The sequence below is a fragment of the Saimiri boliviensis genome, chromosome 2, assembly GCF_048565385.1.
Source record: "Saimiri boliviensis isolate mSaiBol1 chromosome 2, mSaiBol1.pri, whole genome shotgun sequence".
NCBI classification, from domain to species: domain Eukaryota; kingdom Metazoa; phylum Chordata; class Mammalia; order Primates; family Cebidae; genus Saimiri; species Saimiri boliviensis.
In genome coordinates, this window is record NC_133450.1 from 168,716,808 (window position 1) to 168,739,270 (window position 22,463).

Below are 22,463 nucleotides of genomic sequence, written 5' to 3' on the forward strand. Positions count from 1 at the left end.
GTTAGCTCCTGTAACTTTAAAAAATTAATAAACTAAAAGAAGGGTGAACATTTTCAAAAACAGGCAAATGAAAAATCTTTTGAACCTGCCTTTTTACTCTGTATGCCTGTTACATCTATATGTTTGTATGGATCATGTGGAAGTGATAAATGATACATATCAGAGGTGAAAAAAAATTAGAACTTCAAGAGGAAACTTAAATTAGAACTTAAATTAGGAGACAAGATTAACGCGCAGCTCCTGCTTGGACAGACAGAACAGTGTCTGAAGACACATTGTGAACTTTTGCTCCAAGAACCACTGCAAAAAAATACCAGGAAAACCAAAGGAATTCAAAGACCCTTTGAAAGAAGCGGCTTGCCACTGCAGACACCGCAAGACAGCCAAAAAACTGTGAGTTTCCAAAGTGTAAGAGGAGGAAAAATCAGCCTTTAAAAACACATCTCCACTGAGAAACCTGAAAATCCAGGTCATGGGAGAAGGATTTAACCTTATCTATAGCTGAAACAGGTTTAGGGAAATTTCAAACTATATGAAAAAGCTAATAAATTGAGTTTTTCAAAAAAGTAGTGGTTATTAGCTTGGTAGAGGGTAGTTGAGATGCTTTTAATTCACATAACCTTAGTCATCTTTGGTAAGATTAATTTGGTAAATTTGAAAGTTATTTTTAGTAGTTTAAAATCTTAAAGTCATGTTAAACCCTCTAGTTTTTCACTGGGAATTTGGGTTACTAAGAGTTAAAATAGGAGGAGCATAAAATATGTTTTTGGTGAAGTTTATAAAACAGAAGGATGTGGCTTTTGCTAAAGAAAATGTAGGGTTTTTTTCTAGTTAAGAAACTATTCAAGAGTTGCTTTAAAATGAAGGAAAAATTATACAGACAAAACTAAGTGGATAAAAAGAAAACTGAAGCTAGGGCAATGAAAGTTTGGACTCTGAGACTTATGGTTACCAAGAAGATGGTAAACATGGGGAAAGAGCAAAACCGAGTAATTACTAAAAACAAGATACAATGTAAAGGAATTTTTCCATTTTGTAAGTTGGTATTATCAGCTTCTTGAGAAATCTTTGCTATAATGCATTGTAAAAATAACTACTTTAGGCCAGGTTCGGTGGCTCATGCCTGTAATCTCAGCACTTTGGGAGGTTGAGGCAGGTGAATCATGAGGTCAGGAGTTTGAGGCCAGCCTGGCCAACATGGTGACTAAAAATACAAAAAAATTATTTATTTTTCTTTTCTTTAGCCCTCCCTCTCTAAAAATACAAAAACTTAACTGGGCGTAGTGGTAGGCGCCTGTAGTCCTACCTACTCAGGAGGCTGAAGCAGGAGAATCACTTGAATCTGAGAGGCGGAGGTTGCAGTGAGCCGAGATCACACCATTAAACTCCAGCCCTGGTGACACAGTGAGACTCTGTCTCAAAAAAATAATAAAATAATAAAAATAACTACTTTAAGGACAAAAGCCTTAATTTTAAATGCTACAGAATTTAAGAGCTTGTTTGGGTTGATGGAGGACACACAGCTCACTTGTTGGACTGGCCTTATAATGACTGGGATATCCTCCCACTGAATATACCTATTACCCAGGTCATGGTAATTTTTGTGAGGAAGGGGTCCCCCCTTTACATGGGTGCCTCTCCCACAGAATTAAAAGAATGTTTGAGAAGCTTTATCAAATTTGCTGTCTTTCTTTCTTTTTTTTTTTTTTTTTTGAGACAGAGTCTTCACTCTTATCTCCAGGCTGGAGTACAGTGGCTCTATCTCGGCTCACTGCAACCACCGCCTCCTGGGTTCAAGTGATTCTCCTGCCTCAGCCTACTGAGTAACTAGGACTACAGGTGTGCACCACCATGCCCAGCTAATTTTTGTAATTTTAGTAGAGACAGGGTTTCACCATGTTGGCCAGGATGATCTCAATCTCTTAACCTCATGATCCACTCGCCTTCACCTCCCAAAGTGCTGAGATTACAGGCATGAGCCACCACACCCACCCAAATTTGTTGTCTTTCATGCATCTGACATATGCAACTCTGTGCTGGGAACCCAAATCTTTTTTTACCAGAAAAGGTAAAATGATCTGGGTATAGAAAAAAAAAAACTTTGGGGGACTGAAATATAAAAACATATGGGTTAATAGAATTATGGAATTTAAGATGTTTAAACAGGCTTTATGTAAGGTAATTGTAACCCATTTACCTAAATGTCTTATGAAAATGAGTATTGTATCTAACTGGGGGATGTTTTCCCTATCTAGTACTATAAAACTGAAGTCATGTAAATCTGCTCTCTTGGGAAATGTTAATTGGACACACTAATAGGAACTACTAAGATTGCTTGAGCCCTTAAAGTATAGGGTAGAAGCTGGAGTGCCAGTCGGGACAAAGTCTCCGCTTCATAGACCTTTGTGGAGCATTTATTTGTTGAGGCTTATGGCAAAAGACTGTGAGTACTTCCCAATGACCAAAACCAAACTAAAGCATTTCCACTTGAGGGGCATTTACTGCCTTGCTATGAAGTGTTAACTGAAGCTACCCCTATGCTAATGGAAATAATGGTGCCTGAAGGAGTTCTGTGATAAAAATGGCTTACACAGGACCTTGCTATCTGGGGATGCAAGGAGGGGATGCTCATGAGCAGGGAGCCTCTTTTCCACAGGACTTTTTCCAACTATGTGAGGAACTGCTAGATTCTACAGTGCCTGATAGGTAGCTCTCCTGAGCTGTTTGGCCTGTGAATGGCATTTCCAAGTTGAACAAACATCTTGCTTGAAATCTGCTTCTCTGGTTAAAGAAAGGTCAAGAAAATATTTTTCTTTTGAGTTATTTCGGTGACGTATGTTTTTGTAAGCAAATTTGCCTTTCTCTCTGAGTTCTCCCAAATTCGTGTTATAATTTTATGACAATATACTTATTTATATAAGTTTAGTAAGAGTTTTATTTTATTTATTTATTTATTTATTTATTTATTTTGAGATGGAGTTTTGCTTGTTACCCAGGCTGGAGTGCAATGGCACGATCTCGGCTCACTGCAACCTCCACCTCCTGCATTCAGGCAATTCTCCTGCCTCAGTCTCCTGAGTAGCTGGGATTACAGGCACGCGCCACCATGCCCAGCTAATTTTTTGTATTTTTTAGTAGAGACGGGGTTTCACCATGTTGACCAGGATGGTCTTGATCTCTTGACCTCATGATCCACCTGCCTTGACCTCCCAAAGTGCTGGGATTACAGGCTTGAGCCAACGCGCCCTGCTAGTAAGAGTTTTAAAACAAAACAATTGGAGACACTGGTTATTTTACCAAGACTTTAACTAAAATAACATATTTTTAGGTAAAGTTCCAGCATAGCTAACTTAAAAGGGGCCTATACGGCCAATCAATTCTTGTTGAATTTTATGCAAATAATCAGGCCTAACATAATAAGCCTAAAACTTACTTTGCACAGAAATTAGTCTTATTATAATTTTTCTTTAATAGAAAGAAGGCAGGGACTAGAGAAAGAAAAATTGTTTCCAAGAAAAGGTGTAACTAGATTCAGCCCTAACTTTTGTTTTTTGGTTTTCTTTTGAGTGATTTATTTCTTGGCTACAATAATCCTCTAGAGAGTACCAGATTATAATTTTTCTGCCTGTCTTTCGTTGGTACCCTAATGAAATGGGTTCCTTTTTTTATTCTAACATACACATACTCTCTTGGTTGTCACAATAATGATGTTATTTATCTCTCCTTGTTTTACTTCCAAGGAAACCAAAATCGTGGTATTCTGAAAACCAGAGATGCTAATCTCCCTCATTTGGCATCCCACTGGGCCCAATCTGTTTTTCACTACAAATACACCGATGCTAAAACTATACAAACACCTTCCCCTCTAGGCCCACGCACTGTTGTGGGAAAGGTGGGCACATGAGTTTTGAGGGATAGAATTAGGTCAAGGTCAGATCCTCCAAATCAAGGAGGCATACAAAGATGCCTAAACAGCTGGTAAAACAAGAGACTTTGCCTTGGAAGCTATTAGGTGTCACTTCTGCATCTACCCCAACCATAAGGGATTTTCTGCTTCCCGTAGAATTAAAAGAAAATATTTACTGACAGGATGAAAATACTTTGTGACAAAGCCTCCTGGGTATAATACTCCCAGTTATGACTTACAAAGATTGATATTTTTCATAATATTCTTTCAGAACAATGCTTATGTTTTACACAGCTAGTTGTCATAATCTGTAACCTAAGTCCAAGCTTTCAGTAGCTCAACACGTGGAAGTTAGTCAGTTTTGTAACTTTGTTTCAGTTTTTGTTTGTTGGCTTTTTACTAAAAATACTAATTTTAAGAGGAAATGAATGCCTGTCCACATCCATTCCTATTGGGCCTAGAATAATTAATTGCCTGTAAGTCTTGACTCAAGTGCCTCGGCCATAGAGCCCTACCAAGGGACAGGATGGACCCAGGGCAGGCAGTCCTGCCACCCCAGCAATGCTATGGGACAAAATAAAGATTTCCTGGCCTTTGATGTTGCCTCTGGCTAATCTTGGCCAGAAGGGGGAGAATGTAAGCCAAAAATAAAATGCTAAGGCCCCCAATCATCGGAATGGACTCCCTCCTTGGCCAGGGTACATGTTCTCAGCATCTCCTGAGGGCTATGTCGTGGGCCACGGTCACTTACATTTGGCTCCAAATGAATCTCTTTCAATATTTTACAGAGTTTGACTCTCTTCATCAACAATATTCAGGCCTGTTGCTCAGGCCCCAAACTCCATGCCATAGACACAGACCCAAATATAACATCCTAGGAAAAAAATATCCATAGCCCAAAGATGTAAATCCTTCACAGACATAAGCCATATGTTACACAGCTCATACCAGCCTGTGGCCAAGAATGAAGTCACATTAACATCAATAACCTTGTCTGGCTAAATCATTCAAATATCCACATACCACTTCTTCCTTACCAACTAAAACCCAAGTTTATTAAGTGCAGCAATGTGTTAAGCTACAAAAAAACCACTTTCTCAGCTTCTCTTCAAAGAACAACTGATGAGGTATGGGTGGTGTTTCTTGGGGTGGGACTTCAAAGAAAGCTCTTTAAGGAGGGCTGATTAGCCAAGACACACCCTTCTGCATTTTCCCCTTTGTTATGGGATGAATTAGGTGTCCTTACCTGTTTGCTCTTTCCTGTTTAAATACTGAAGTTCCCAAAACTGTCTTTGAAAAAAGCACAGGACACAGATCCTGCTGTGACTTGTGTTTCTTGCCCCACAGTCTTGGGTACATCCTCAACCTTGGCAAAATAAATCTCTAAATTGATTAAGATCTGCCTCGGTTACTTTTTGGTTCACATTTCTATGAGAGCCTGACAGCATTTTTGAGCAATCTCAAAGTTCACACTGTCCTCTGTTACTAGGAACTGATTATATCAGAGCAAGGGTGGAAAACTTTAAAACGTTTCTTAGCTGGTTTACCTCTTTCCCTTGAATGTTGGGCAGTCACTTCACCGATCACTTTATTTTCCAGCTGGATTCTTTCCATCTGAAGAAATCTCTTCTCTTAGCTGGAGAGAAACACACGCTAGAAGGTTCAAAGTAGCTCTCTCATGGAGAAAGAATTTGGAATTGTTCTTTCTTCTTTACATGTTCCTGTAATTTCCAAAGTTTTTATGATGAGACACATGGGGTGCTAAAAGTAGAAAAATGCTATTTTTAAAAAGAAGAAGAAAATCTGTTTTCTTTAACGTTTATCTTTATTAAAAACCCAATTCACATAATTGGACATTTCTATTATTTCCTTCCTGGATGAAAAAATTAATGTCTAAGCAGCTTGCATTCATTAATACCACTAACACGATTATTATTCTCTAGCCTCCTTAATGCTGAAGAATTTCTCTCCACATTTTGCATCCTAGTTAATCATATTTTTTAAGAAAGTATGAACATAACTTCAGTAATCTAAATCATACATTAAAAATAAAATTCTAACACCAGAAGAAACAGCAACTACAATAAGAAAATCAATCTGAAAAATAGCTCTCAGATGATAACCTGGAGAAGCTGAGCATATGACAACATGAGAGAGAATGGGCTTATTATAAGACTGCCCAGGGCCGGGTGCAGTGGCTCACACCTGTAATCCCAGCACTTTGGGAGGCCGAGGCGGGTGGATCACGAGGTCAAGAGATCGAGACCATCCTGGTCAACATGGTGAAACCCCATCTCTACTAAAAATACAAAAAAAGCATAGCTGGGCATGGTGGCGTGTGCCTGTAATCCCAGCTACTCAGGAGGCTGAGGCAGGAGAATTGCCTGAACCCAGGAGGCGGAGGTTGCGGTGAGCCGAGATCGCGCCATTGCACTCCAGCCTGAGCAACAAGAGTGAAACTCCGTCTCAAAAAAAAAAAAAAAAGACTGCCCAGGCAGTCAAATTTTATTACAAGAAAGTTTTTTAAATCAACAGAGAGGAAATAAATGTGCTCAAAGCCAGCTGTCAATACTGCACGGTATTCTTAACAGCTGGTGGGTATGAAATAACACTTGAGTTTATTTGGAATTATTTTAGAAAAATTGTCTAATCTCTCTTTCCCTCACTTTCCTCCTCTTTAAAGTGGGAAAGTAACACCAGTAGAGGTGTTATCAGAATTAAAGGAGATGTTCATTTATTCAACTAGTAGTGACTTAATTTTGATATGAGTAGTTGGGGAATTGATAAGCCAGTTTAAAGATTTCCCCACCCTTTTGCATCTCATATTTTCCTCCTCCTGTCTGGCTTTTGATAACTTCAATTCCTTTCATTTAGCTCTCCCTGTGCAGTTAGGGTATAACAAGAAAATTAATCCATTTTTTTTAAGACAAAGTCTCAATCTGTCCCCCAGGCTGGAGTGCAGGACTGAGATCTCGGCTCACCGCAACCTCTGCCCCCCAGGTTCAAGCAATTCTCCTGCCTCAGCCTCCCGAGTACTGGGATTACAGGTGTCCGCCACCACATCTGGCTAATTCTTTGTATTTTTAGTAGAGACGGGGTTTTATCATGTTGGCCAGGCTGGTCTCAAACTCCTGACCTCAGATGATTCGCCTGACTCTGCCTCCCAAAGTGCTGGGATTACAGGTATGAGCCACCACACTTAGCCAACCCTGGGATTCTTTTTATGCAGAATATTGAACCAGAATATTTGTTGGGAAGGAAAGCAAAACAAAACAAAAAACCAGGTCTTGCTAAAGAGGCAGCAGCTCCACTGACGAGCCTAGAGCTCAAGCTGTCTCACTGTCCCCTGTCTGCCTGCTCCAGGAGCTAAATTGAAAGGCTCAGAGTGGCCAGGCATGGTGGCTCACACTTGTATTCCCAGCACTTTGGGAGACAGAGGTGGGTAGATCACAATGTCAGGAGTTCAAGACCAGCCTGGCCAACACAGTGAAACCCTGTCTCTACTAAAACTAGCTGGGCATGTTGGCAGATGTCTGTAATCCCAGCTACTTGGGGGCTGAGGCAGGCGAATTGTTTAAAACCAGGAGGCGGAGGTTGCAGTGAGCCAAGATCATGCCAATGAACTCCAGCCTGGGTGACAGAGTTAGACTCCATGTCAAAAAAAAAAATAAAAATAAAAAAAATAAAGAAAGCCTCAGGGCTACCTTTGGCTCTTCAGGTCAGAGTTTACCTCAGCCTCCAACCCAAGCCTAAGCCTGTTAATTAAGATTGATCCCCTAGAATACCTATATCCTATCTATTCCTCCACTTCATATCTAACCCACTGGTTCTAATCATATGAAATTGCCATTTCTGTCAACCAAAAAACGGTTGAATATCTATAATTTTATATGGCCTGTATCTGACATTATTGGTATGCCCATTTGACAGATGAGGAAACTGAGGCTCCTATAAAAGTCCCCAATCTACTCACTGTTGCCTCCTGAGCCACTTGAAGGAAAGAGTCCAGCCTGGAAAACACCATTTATAAAGGGAGGCCCTGTTCTCACCATATTAAACCCCTTAACCACTGGCCCTAAATCCTGCTCCTTCTTGCTCCTCCTGTACCTTGTCGGTTTCACGGCTTAGTCAAAGCTTGGACATGAACATTCTGAATGAACCATTTTTAATCTGTATAAAGATCTACTTCAAGGGTGGGTCATGGTGGCTCACACAGTCCTAGCTCCTTGGGAGGCCAATGCAGGAGGATTGCTTGAGGCAAAGAGTTTTAAAAAATTATGCTGAGGCAGGAGAATTGCAAGAACCCGGGAGGCACAGGTTGCAGTGAGCCAGCTGCACTCTAGCCTGAGCAACAGAGTGAGACTCTGTCAAAAAAAAAAAAAAAAAATTCAAGATACAAAGTAACGTGCAGTGGCTCATGCCTGTTAATCCCAGCACTTTGGGAGGTCAAGGCGGGCAGATCACTAGGTCAGAAGATCAAGACCATCCTGGCCAACATAGTGAAACCCTATCTCTACTAAAATACAAAATATTAGCTAGACATGGTGGCACACACCTGTGATACCAGCTACTCAGGAGGCTGAGGCAGGAGAATCGCTTGAGCCCAGGAGACGAAGGTTGTAGTGAGCAGAGATCACGCCACTGCACTCTAGCCTTGACAACAGAGCGAGACTCCAACTAAAATAATAATAAATTCAAGATACAGAAGAAAACATTTTTCGTTTAGATAAGAATTATTTTGTGAGGTATGAGGCAGTCTAAAAAAGATATCTTGTGATCAAAACTGATGGAGTTATAGGCCAGGCATGGTGACTCACAGCTGTAATCCCAGCACTTTGGGAGGCTGAGGCAGGTGGATCACCTGAGATCAGCCTGGCCAACATGGCAAAACCCCTTCTCTACTAAAAATACAAAAATTAGTCTGGCATGGTCCCAGCTACTTGGGAGGCTGAGGCACAAGGATCGCTTGAGCCCGGGAGGCAGAGGCTGCAGTGAGCTGAGATCACGCCACTGCACTCCAGCCTGGGCGACAAGAGTGCGACTCCGTCTCAAAAAACAAAATATACAAACAAACACAAAAAAAACCTCATGGAGTTATAACTTTGGATACAGAAAGAATGTTGATTGCTTCTACAAAAAAGATGTCAGTCCAGTCCACTTTCCTTTATTTATTTATTTTTATTTTTTTGAGATGTTTCGCCTTGTCGCCCAGGCTGGAGTGCAGTGGCACGATCTCAGCTCACTGCAACCTCCGCCTCCTGGGTTCAAGCAATTCTCCTGCCTCCACTGGCCCATTAGGTGGGATTACAGATGTAAAAAAAAAAAAAAAAAAAAAAAATTAGCTGGCCGCCAGGCGCGGTGGCTCAAGCCTGTAATCCCAGCACTTTGGGAGGCTGAGGCGGGTGGATCACGAGGTCGAGAGATCGAGACCATCCTGGTCAACATGGTGAAACCCCGTCTCTATTAAAAATACAAAAAATTAGCTGGGCATGGTGGCACGTGCCTGTAATCCCAGCTACTCAGGAGGCTGAGGCAGGAGAATTGCCTGAACCCAGGAGGCGGAGGTTGCGGTGAGCCGAGATCACGCCATTGCACTCCAGCCTGGGTAACAAGAGCGAAACGCCGCCTCAAAAAAAAAAAAAAAAAAAAAAAAAAATTAGCTGGCCATGGTGGTACATACCTGTATTACTAGCTACTGGGGAGGCTCAGGTGAAAGAATCGCTTAAGCCCAGGCTACAGTTAGCTATGATCCTGCCACTGCCTGGGTGACAGAACAAGACCCTGTATCTTAAAAAAAAAAAAAAATGCTGGGTGCAGTGGCTCACACCTGTAATCCCAGCACTTGGGCCAATCACAAGGTCAGGAGTTCAAGACCAGTCTGACCAACAGGGTGAAACCCCTGTCTCTACCAAAAATACAAAAATTAGCTGGGCACGGTGGTGCGTACCTGTAATCCCAGCCACTCAGGAGGCTGAGGCAGGAGAATTGCCTGAACCGGGGAGGCAGAGGTTGCTGTGAGCTGAGATTGCACCACTGCACTCCAGCCTGGGCAACAGAGCAAGACTCCGTCTCGAAACAACAACAACAATAACAAAACCACTTCAAAGCCTTCTTAATTGCCTCTTAAAATGCTTTTATTGGTAACGTAACAATTAATAGTAAAATAAATAATTTTGATCAAAGTTTATTAATGCCATATTTCCCCCATCTAGAATAAAAGTAATTAGATGAATATACTTCATGTGTTCATGTATCTAAATTTGTCTAATTCACAAATGTATATATTCTCTGTTTTTTGGAGGGCTTTCTGATGGCATCCTGCTCAATGAACAAAATATGATTATTCTATTACTTGTTAAGAACATTGTAAGTCTGTAAATCCATGCCAAAGCCCATTGCTCTTTTCTCTGAACTTGCGTAACACTTATTGTGCTGAATGAATAAATTATTCATTTATTTATGCAACAAACATTTCTTAAGCACTGTGATGATTAATTCATGTGTCCAGTTGGCTAGTCTATGGTGCCCGGTTGTTTGGTCAAAGGCTTGTCTACATGTTGCTGTCAAGGTATTTGTGGATATAATTAACATTTATAATCAATTGACTTTAAGTTAAAGCAGATTACTTCAATAAGTTGAAGCTTTTAAGGGCAAAGACCAAGGTTCTCTGAAAAAGAAGCGATTCTGCCTCTACAAAGAAATCCTACCTGACCTTCCAGGCTGCTGGCCTCTATGAGATTTTTCAACTCAGGGCTGCAATATCAGTTCATACCAGAATTTCCAGCCTGCAAGTTTCAGACTTGCCAGCCCCCACAGTCATATGAACCAATTCCTTGAGATTAATCCTAATACTTCTGTTTCTCTGGAGAATCATACATAATATAAGCATCCACCATGAGGTAGGCACTATGCTCATCAATGAGGAACCGGACAGGCCAGATGTGATATGGAGTACATCTGTAATTTCAGCACTTAGGGAGGCTGAGGTGGGAGGATCACCTGAGCCCAGGAGTTCAAGACCAGCCTGGGAAACATAGTGGAACTCCCATTTCTGCAAAAAATTAATTTAAAAATCATTAGCCAGATATGGTGGTGCATGCCTGTAGTTACAGCTACTCAGGAGGAGGCTGAGGCAGGAGGATCCCTTAAGCCTAGGAGACCAAGGCTGCAGTGAGCTATGACTGCACCACCACACTCCAGCCTGGGCAACGGAGTGAGACCCTGTCCCAAAAATATGTATTAGTAAGTAAATAAATAAGGACCCAAATAAACCTATTCATGAGATGACCTCCCTTCCATGCAGAAGAAACATGTTAAGAGAGGAATCAGGACACCTCAAGGTAAGGGCTATGAGAGAACAAAGTACTGAGGAAATAAGCAAGGAGGTGACTAATTCTGCCTGAGGGACTGGAGAAGTGATACCTAAAGAGGTGATATTTTATCTGGGACTCTGGGTGAGTCGGCATTCCCAGGGCTGATGAGAAGGCACTATAGGAACCAAGCACAGAGCTATTGTGATTCAAGAACATGTCCTAAGACCCAAATATTGCAGGTGCACATGATGAAGCGCTGTAAGACCAGGATGAAAAAGATCGGGACCAAGTTGTGAAGATTATATTGAAACTGAGATGAAATGGCTGAAAACGTCTTAGCCAAGATTGGTAAGGAAGTCCAGACCTAAGTGCTAGCTGCAATGTGGAATGAAAGGCAAAATAAACATCATTTCAACATGGGAGAAAACTCTTCATTTTGTAGATAAAAGAGATTATGTCAAGAGAATGTAGCTCTTCATTCAAAAAAACATTAAATGAGTATTTATCCTGGGCCATGAAATATTCTAGAAAGTGGAAATATAACGACGTATAAGACATAGTCCTTAGGTTCAAGCAGCATGTCATCTAGGGGCCAGGCAGAAAGTTAGTACATGCTCCCCAGCCCACTCCAACCTGGAAAAACAGAGGTTGCATCCACAATGTCATCCACCACCTTGTAAAGTTTCCTGGTTATTTTCAGGAACCTCTGTAGTATCTATTATTCTCTCCATGTTTGGCCCTGGCTCCCTTCAAAGATGTTTGCTATTGAGGTCCTGCTACCAGGAAAATCTGCCTGTGGCCAACCCCACTGCGCCCACCCTACCTCCACAGGGCACCCACCTCAATCTAGTGTCCCAGGTGGTGGTTTCGTAGACATATACTATCTTTTAAAAATCATCAAGCTAGCTGCGCAGTGGCTCATGCCTGTAATCCCAGCACTTTGGAAGACCAAGGCAGATGGATCACAAAGTCAGGAGTTCAAGACCAGCCTGGCCAAGATGGTGAAACCCCTGTCTCTACTAAAAATACAAAAATTAGCCGGGTGTGGGGCCACATGCCTGTAATCCCAGCTACTTGGGAAGCTGAGGCAGAGAATTGCTTAAACCTGGGATGGGGAGGTGGAGGTTGAAGTGAGCCAAGATTGCACCACTGCACTCCAGCCTGGCAACAGAGCGAGACTCTGTCTTAAAAAAAAAAAAAAAAAAATTATCAAGCTGTTGTATTAGTCCTCTATTGTAGTTGTGAAATATTGAAGCATTTTAAGAATTTAAATGATGAGGCTGGGAGTGGTGGCTCATGCCTGTAATCCCAGCACTTTGGGAGGCCAAAGTAGGTGGATCACCTGAGGTCAGAAGTTCGAGACCAGCCTGGCCAACGTGATGAAACCCTGTCTTTACTAAAAATACAAAAAATTAGCTGGTCATGGTGGCAGGCGCTGGTAATCCCAGCTACTCTAGAGGCTGAAGCAGAAGAATTGCTTGAACACAGGAGGCGGAGGTTGCAGTGAGCCAAGACTGTACCACTGCATTCAGCCTGGGCAACAAGAGCAAAACTCCATCACAGAAAAAAAAAAAAAAAAAAAAAAGAATTAAAATGATGAATAATAAGTATTGGCAAGAATATGAGAAATACAAACACTGTTGGTAGGTGACTCCTACAATAATTCTGGGGGGACAATATGGCAGTACCTAATGAAATTTAATTAAAATGTTCCTTATATTCCAAAAATTTCACTCCTGGTAAAATATATATGTGGCATTCTCACAGAAATGAGCATGAGGTTGTGTGTACAAGGATGTTCACTGCAATGCTTATGTGATAAAGGGAAGTTTAAAATCCTAGGCCTGAGGCAGAAACACCTCATCCAGCAGTTATTAGGTTAATGCAGAAATGATTACAGTTTTCCCATTAAAGTACCGGTGAAAATTGCAATTACTTTTGCACCAACCTAAAATACATGCAACTTGCTTGATATATAGCAATATAGATTTTTTAAAGCTTTGTGCTGAACTTTTAAAAAGATAGAAAAGAAAAAGGTCCCTGGCAAAATACTAATTATGTGAATTTAAAAGAGATTCTGTCTCAAGAAAAGAAGAAGAAAGGAAGAGGAGGGATGGGAAAAGAAGAAGGAGAAGGGGAAGGGGAAGGGGAAATTATGCTATCATGTTCTTCACTGTCAGAGAGAAGCCAGCTCTCCCGGATTCTTTGCATTACCAAGTATGAATTCCATGTCTGGGGCAGGTACATCAGAATGGCCAAGGTTAGGTCATGAGCAGGGCTCTAGTTGCAAGGAAGGCTGGCAATGCTGCTCTTTTTTTTTTTTTTTTTTTTTTTTTTGAGACAGAGTTTGACTCTTGTTACCCAGGCTGGAGTGCAATGGCGCGATCTCGGCTCACTGCAACCTCCGCCTCCTGGGTTCAGGCAATTCTCCTGCCTCAGCCTCCTGAGTAGCTGGGATTACAGGCACACGCCACCATGCCCAGCTAATGTTTTGTATTTTTAGTAGAGACGGGGTTTCACCATGTTGACCAGGGTGGTCTCGATCTCTTGACCTCGTGATCCACCCGCCTCGGCCTCCCAAAGTGCTGGGATTACAGGCGTGAGCCACCGCGCCCGGCCAATGCTGCTCTTTTTAACTTCCATAGTGAGATATAGTTTTTGCCTCTCCCCAAGACACATGAAGTGGGGATATCATGGAGCATCAGAAGAAAGTTTAATGCTGAGCAGCCAAAAGGATGACAAAAGTCCACTAATGGAAGTGTGGCCAGCAGTGTATCTTCCACATTTAGATAGAAGAACAGTCCACTGTCTTTTCTAACTAAAAGGCCAATGATAACATTTTCCAGAAGAGTTTCATGAAAGGCTAGGGTGAGGGTGTGGGGGGAGAAGGAAGTAGACAGTAGTGATAATTGTTTAGATCTGTGTCCTGTGTCCCCACCCAAATATCATGCTCATCCCCAGTGTCGAAGGTGGGGCCTGGTGACAGGTACTGAATCGTGGGGCCAGTTTGGTTTAGCACCGCCCTCTTGGTGCTATTCTCATGGTAGTGAGTAAGTGCGTTATTGTACGATCTGGTCGTTGAAAAGTGTGTGGCACCTCCCACCTCTCTCTCTTCCTCCTGCTCTGGCCATGTGAAGTACCTCACTCCCCCTTTGCTTTCCTCCACTATTGTAAGTTTCCCAACACTTTGGGCTGCCGAGGTGGGAAAACTGCTTGAGGCTAGGAGTTTAAGACTAGCCTGGGCAATATAGCAAGACCCTGTCTCCAAAAAAAAAATGTAAAAATTAAGCGGGCTTAGTGGCATGCACTTGTAGTCCTAGGCATTCAGCAGGCTGAGGTGAGAGGATCACTTGAGCCTGCAAGTTCTAGGCTGCAGTGAATGATCATGTCACTGTACTCTAGCCTGAGTGACAGAGTGAGACACTGTCTGTGAAAAAGGAGAAAAGGAAAAGGAATCACTTTTGGTATGAGATCCAGAGAAAGAAAAAAAAAATTAGAAAATATACCTGCAGAGAGAGAAACCTGAAATTAGAAGCCTGAAATTAAGAAGTATTGTAGTCAGCACAATGAGTCCTGGAGATCCTGCCTTCCCATCTGATAGCCATGGGTGGTACACACAGCCAAAAAGGAGGATTCCCTAAGACGTTGGTGATAAAGAAAAAAATAACTGCCCCAGATAGCTAGATTATAATGTAAGCAAAGAAATAACTTATATCAGAGATAGGCAAAGTTATGGTAAAAAGATGGATGGTAAGATTCCCAGACCAGTAAAGTGTAACCATAACTTGAAGTATCTGTAGTTATTACACCTGATAGAATGTGTCTATCAGGTTGCAGTTGGATTTGTAAATGAAGCATGAAAGAGAGTTAAAGACACAGACAGGCCGGGCGCGGTGGCTCAAGCCTGTAATCCCAGCACTTTGGGAGGCCGAGGCGGGCGAATCACGAGGTCAAGAGAACGAGACCATCCTGGTCAACATGGTGAAACCCCGTCTCTACTGAAAATACAAAACATTAGCTGGGCATGGTGGCACGTGCCTGTAATCCCAGCTTCTCAGGAGGCTGAGGCAGGAGAATTACCTGAACCCAGGAGGCGGAGGTTGTGGTGAGCCGAGATCGCGCCATTGCACTCCAGCCTGGGTAACAAGAGCAAAACTCTGTCTCAAAAAAAAAAAAAAAAAAAAGACACAGACATTGATTGTGTGCCTCTAGCATGGGTAAGGGCAGTGAGTCCCTGGCCCATGGACACAGATAGCCTGACACAGCCAGATTCCTATTATTTATCATACCTGGATGACATTAACCATTAAAGTAATCCAGTTGATTCTCCTTGTTAATTCTGTGCTCATCAAGAAGCTTCCTATTCCCACATAGGTTTTACAGATAGGACAAGATATATTGATCAGCAACACAACATCTCTGGGTGACCTAACTGAATTTCAGAACCTAAAAAGCTAAGCATCATCTCCTGGAAAGTGGTGTTCACAAAATACAGCCTTTATCTGCCAGGTGAAGTGGCTCACGCCTGTAGTCCCAGTACTTTGGGAGGCCAAGCCAAGCAGATCATGAGGTCAGGAGATCGAAACCATCATGGCCAACATGGTGAAACCTCGTCTCTACTAAAATACTAAAAATTAGCCAGGCAAGGTGGCACGCACCTGTAATCCCAGCTACTGGGGCGGCTGAGGCAGGGGAATTGCTTGAACCCAGGAGGCAGAGGTTGTAGTGAGCTGAGATTGTGCCACTGCACTACAGCCTGGGTGGCAAAGCAAGACTCTGTCTAAAAAAAAAAAAAAAAACAGCCACCATCTGAAGTGGGATTGGGGTGACAAGCAGTTGTTTCCTGGGCAGTGCAGTCATCTCAAAAAAAAAAAAAAAATGTGCCAGGGCAAAAAACACAGGAAGAAAACATCCTCTGGTCATCAAATGATAAGGAAATGAACAAGTTCATTGCCATCCCAGTATAACAAGGTTGATGATTTAGAAACAAGGCTAGAGCTAAGTAGCCATGTAATTAAGACCCACTTCCAAGACCTTTGCTGTATAATTCTTTCCAGAGCCATTAGTAATTACCCATACACTGAAACTATGTAAGCATTATATTGAATAGCATGCTCCTGGTATGTAATAAAGCAAATTTATTTGCTTCTTTTAAATGTACTCATTGGGGCTTATTCTTCCTCTGCCCTCTGAGTAAGCATTATAGCAGGCCCTGTGGCTTTTCTAATTATCCATGGGTAATGCAAGATCCTCTGGTTAATTTTTAACATAGCAGCCACATGTAATAGTTAAAACTTTGAACTTCATGTAAAGCTGGGTTCTCTCCTCCTAACCTCCCAGCTCTGGTTATTGCCAGATGTTACCAGCTTCTCTATATCACGTAGGGCTTTTATTATTCCACCTCCATCTTGCTAGCTGTGCTTCTAATGTTTTCAGGAAAATTACTAGGGAGCAGGAAAATTATTACTTGCATTCTTGTGGGTAAGTAGTTGGCTCTGGAAGTGCCAGATAATTAAAGCTGTATCTTTCTCTCATGGGTACACTTGAGAGTGTTTTGGAGACCCCGATCAGTCAGGGTCCTTGCAGAAACTACATTTGCCCCCGGGTGCTTCAAACAAAGAGACTCTGATGAGGGCCCTGCTTATAGAAATGTGCATAGAGTTGATGGCATACAGAAGGGATGGCTTGTACATGCAGATTCATAGCAGTGGGACGCCATTACCACCCACATATGAAAGGGTAAGGGGAGGAAACAGTAATACCGGGGGCCCAGTGAGGGCTGAGATGGGAAGGAGTTGCCTGTAGTCCTGGAAGGATGCAAACACTGCTAAAGACACAAGGCCAGTGCAGGGAGGGAATGCCTAGAATTCCCTTCGTTTGCTCAGTGAATTTCTGCCAGTGCCTCACGCTGGCCAAACCCAACAGGTAGCCATCTAGCAAGGGAGCTCAAGTAATAATGTTCTTGGGGGAAAGCCTCCTGAGGAGTAAAATTGATCTGGGGGACAAGCAGAATAACCCCAGCATGCCACCCTCACTGGGATCTCTCGTCTCTGCTTCCCCTGATAAAACCAAGTGCATCTCTGTTATGCTTACTGTTTCTTCACTTTCTGGGAATTAATCCTGTAACTTTTTTTGTTTTGGTTTGGTTTGATTTTTGCTTTGAGACAGGGACTTGCTCTGTCACCCAGGCTAAAGTACAGTCCTGCAATCACAACTTACTGCAGCCTCAACCTCCTGGGCTTAAGTGATCTTCCCACCTCAGCTTCCCAAGTAGCTGGGACTACAGCCGCATGCCACCCTGCCTGGCTAATGTTTGTATTTTTTGTAGAGACAGGGTTTCACTGTGTTGCCCAGGTTGGTCTCAAACTCCTGGGCTCAAGTGATCTACTACCTCAGCCTCCCAAAGTGCTGGGATTACAGGTATGAGCCATTGTGCATGGCTAATCCTATAATGTCAACAATTTAGCCTTGTAGAGGTCCACAGAAAATATTCACACACCCTTTACATGTCATATTTGATATTTAATGTATTTAGCACCATGTTAGATATAATGCTTGGAGAAGGGCATGGTGGTAGGAGTCCTGCATGCTTCTTTTATTCAGACCTCACAATGGCACTCCACAGCAGTTACTACTATCGTTAAAGAGAATAATTAAAGAAGAGAAGAGGTGGAGAGAAATACCAACCCAGAGTAGTTGAAGTGATTTATTTAGGCCACAAAACTGCCTTCTGTACCAACGGCCTCTGGGACTAGAGAAAATAATACCACTTGTTTTTCTTTTTATCACCCTACCTTCTCCTTGAAGTTGGTATCAGTATATCAAACTTGGACATTGGAAACAACTGAGCTCTGAGGTTTCCGCTGGGAATTACTTTGCATCAAGCTAGCTAAAGAAACCAAATCCCATGTGTTCTCGTTAATTGCTGGTTCATGCTTTTAGCTCATTTGTTGTTTTATTTGAAGACTTTTAATGAACAACTGCCCTTCTTGGTCTCCCTTGAGTATAAAGGTTCGTTCACGCATTAAGACATAATTTACCCCTGGGCGTGAGGGCTCACACCTGTAATCCCATAATCCATCTGGATTATGTCTAGTTTTTGGATGTTGTCAATAAAGCCACTATTAACATCTTAGTACAGGGTTTTGAATAGATAAATGTTTTCGTTTCTTTTGGGTAAATAGTAATGAGATTGCTGGCATGTATATTAAATGTATTTTAACTTAAAAAACCCAACTATTATTCAGAGTACTAGTTGCTTTATATTCTTTCCAAAAATTAGTATCATTACTCATTTAATTTTATCATTCTAGTGCTTTGTAGTGTTACCTTACAGTGGTTTTATTTGCATTTCCCCAATGAATAATGATGCTGAGTATCTTTCATAGGCTTATTTGCCAGTTTAAAAATATTCTTTTATGGGAAGTCTATACTGTTTTGCCCATTTTAAACTGCATTACTTATTTAATTACAAGAGATTTTTTAATGTTCTAGATACAAGTCCTTCATAAGATATAAATTTTTAAATATTTTCTCTGTGTGGTTTGTCATTAGTGTTCTCAGCGTATCTTTGGAAGAGAAATAGTTTTTAATTCTGATGAAGTTCAGTTTATGCTTTTTGTGTGTGTGTGGTTAATGTTTTTGTGTCTTAACAAAACTGCCTAACCCAACATCATAAAGAGTTTCTCCTTGACTTTCACCTGGAAATTTTATAGTTTTAGCTCTTATTTTTACATCTATGACGCATTTCAAGTTAATTGTAGTAAATGGCATGAGGTAAAGGTCAAGTTTTATATACATATATATGTATATATTCTCATGTTAATCCAGCATGCCTTAAGACTGTATGGCATTGAACCTTGAAAATCAATTGTTTATATATAGGTGGGTCTTGTTCTGACCTTGATATTCTATTCAATTGCTATCATTATACAAATATTATACTCTCTTAATATTGTAACTATCTGATAAGCCTTAAAATCATGAAATATAAATCCTCTCATTTTGCCCTTTTCAATATTATTTTGGCTCTTCTAGGTCCTTTGCATTTCTACATACATTTGAGAATCAGCTGTTCATTGTCTACATACAAGCTGCTGGGATTTTAATTAGAATTATAGTCAATCTATAGATAATCTGAAGAGTGGGGGCATAATTAACATTTAAAAATACTGAATCTGCCAATCTCTGAATGTGTATACATCTTCTAAGTAAGCCTTTACTTTCTCTCCACAATGTGTTACAGGTTTCAGTATATAGCTCTTACACTTATTTCGTTAAATGCATCCCTAAGAGTTCATGGTTTTGGTGGTACTCTGATTTTTTATTTTAACTTCCAATTGTTTTTTGCTATACTATAGAAATGCTGTTTATTATTTATCTTTTGTCCTGCAACATGGCTAATTTACTTATTATTTTTAGTAGTTTTTAAATAGATTCCTTAGGAATTACTATGCAGACAATCACATTGCAACATTTACTCTTCTGTTTCAATCTGTAAACTTTTATTCCTTTCTCTTGCTGTATTAAACAGGCAAGGACCTCCAACCCAATGCTGCTTAAAAGTGGTAGAAGTGAACACGCTCACCTTGTTCATAGTCATGGGATAAAGCATTCAGTCTTTTATCATCAAATATAAAATGAGCTATCATTTTTGTGGATGTTCTTTATCAGATTGAGAAAATTCTCTACTGGGTATGGTGGCTCACACCTGGAATCACAGAATTTTAGGACGTCCAAGCAGGTGGATGGCTTGAGTCCAGGAGTTGGAGACCAGCTTGAGCAACATGACAAGACCACAACTGTACAAAAAAATACAAAAAATTAGCTGGGCATAGTAGCACAAACCTATAGTCCCAGCTACTCAGGAGGCTGAGGCAGGAGAATTGCCTGAACCCAGGAAGCGGAGGTTGCGATGAGCCGAGATCGCGCCATTGCACTCCAGCCTGGGTAACAAGAGCGAAACTCCGTCTCAAAAAAAAAAAAAAAAAGAGTAGTTATTCCTTCTTGCTTTTGATGTCCATTTGCATGGAATGTCTTTTTCCATCCCTTTACTTTAAGTTTATGTGAGTCCTTATGGTTAGGTGAGTCTCTTTGAAGGTAGCAGATAGTTGGTGAATTCTTATCCATTCTGTAATGCTATATCTTTTAAGTGGAGCATTTAGGGCATTTACATTCAATGTTAGTATTGAGATGTGTGGTACCATTCCATTCATCATGATGTTTGTTGCCTAAATAACTTGGTTTTGGGGTTTTTTAATTTTATTTTGTTTTATAGGTCCTGTGAGAGTTATGCTTTAAAGAGGTCCTTTGTTAATGTGTTTCCAGGATTTATTTCAAGATTTAGAGCTCCTCTTAGCAGTTATTATATTCCTGGCTTTGTAGTGGTGAATTCTCTTAGCATTTGTTTGTCTGAAAAAGACTATTTTCATTTATGAAGCTTAGTTTTGCTGGATATGAAATTCTTAGCTGATAATTGTTTTGCTTAAGGAGTCTGAAGATAGGGCCCCAGTCCCTCCTAATTTGTAGGGTTTCTGCTGAGAAATTTGCTGTTAATCTGATAGGTTTTCCTTTATAGGTTACCTGATGGTTTTGCCTCACAGCTCTTAAGATTCTTTCCTTCATCTTAACTTGAGATAACCTGATGACAATGTACCTAAGCATTATCTTTTTGCGATAAATTACCCAGGTATTCTTTGAGCTTCTAGTATTTGGATGCCTAGGTTTCTAGCAAGGCTGGGGAAGTTTTCCTGGATTTTTCCCCCAAATATATTTTCCAAACTTTTAGATTTCTCTTCTTTCTCAGGAAAAACAATTATTCTTAGGTTTGGTCATTTAGCATAATCTCAGACTTCTTGAAGGCTTTGTTCATATTTTTTTTCTTGTATGTGGGGGTCTTTGTTGGATTGAGTTAATTTGCAAACCTTATCTTTGATCTTTGAACTTCTTTTTTCTGCTTGTTCAATTCTTTTTTTTTTTTTTTTTTTTTGAGATGGAGTTTCGCTCTTGTTACCCAGGCTGGAGTGCAATGGCGCGATCTCAGCTCACCGCAACCTCCGCCTCCTGGGTTCAGGCAATTCTCCTGCCTCAGCCTCCTGAGTAGCTGGGATTACAGGCACGCGCCACCATGCCCAGCTAATTTTTTGTATTTTTGGTAGAGACGGGGTTTCACCATGTTGACCAGGATGGTCTCGATCTCTTGACCTCATGATCCACCCGCCTCGGCCTCCCAAAGTGCTGGGATTACAGGCTTGAGCCACCACGCCCGGCCTCTGCTTGTTCAATTCTATTGCTGAGACTTTCCAGAGAATTTTGCATTTCTATAAATGCATCCATTGTTACCTGAAGTTTAAATTGTGTGTGTGTGTGTGTGTGTGTGTTTTTTTTTTTTTGAGACAGAGTTTCACTCTTGTTACCCAGGCTGGAGTGCAATGGCGCGATCTCGGCTCACCGCCACCTCCGCCTCCTGGGTTCAGGCAATTCTCCTGCCTCAGCCTCCTGAGTAGCTGGGATTACAGGCACGTGCCACCATGCCCAGCTAATTTTTTGTGTTTTTAGTAGAGACGGGGTTTCACCATGTTGACCAGGATGGTCTCGATCTCTTGACCTCATGATCCACCCGCCTCGGCCTCCCAAAGTGCTGGGATTACAGGCTTGAGCCACTGCGCCCGGCCAAATTGTGTTTTTAATTTATGCTGTTTTGTTGAAAATTTCTCCCCTCATTTCTTGTATTATTTTTTTAATTTCCTTAAATTGGACTTCATCTTTCTCTGGTTCCTCCTTGAATAGCTTAATAACCTTCTGAATTCTTTTTCAGGTAAATCAGAGATCTCTTCTTGGTTTGGATCCATTGCTTGTGAGCTAGTATGATTATTTGCAGGGTGTTAAACAACCTTGTTTTGTCATATTACCGGAGTTGGTTTTCTGGTGCCTTCTCATTTGCGTGGGCTCCGTCAGAGGGCAGATCTAGGGCTCAAGGCTGTTGCTCATTCTTTTGTCCCACGAGGTGTTCTCTTGATGTAGTACTCTCAGCCTTTTCTTAGGTATGTGGCTTTCTGGGAGCCAAGCTGTAGTGATTGTTATCTCTCTTCTGGATCTAGCCAACCAGCAAGTCTACCAGGCACCCGGCTGGTACTAGCGGTTGTCTGCACAGAGTCCTGTGATGTGAACTGTCCATGGGTCTCTCAGCTGTGGATACCAGGACTTGCTCCAGTGGAGGTGGCAGGAGGTTGAAATGGATTCTG

General features: G+C 41.5%; 1 long non-coding RNA gene across 1 annotated transcript in view; it reads right to left on the reverse strand.

The window, feature by feature from the left end:
- The window catches only part of LOC141582840 (uncharacterized), a 112,469-nt gene that overhangs the window by 54,153 nt on the left and 35,853 nt on the right, over positions 1 to 22,463 (reverse strand). The window contains exon 2 of the long non-coding RNA XR_012515754.1: positions 5,455 to 5,628. This is a non-coding gene — a long non-coding RNA (uncharacterized LOC141582840). The remainder of the gene's footprint in view (positions 1 to 5,454; positions 5,629 to 22,463) is intronic.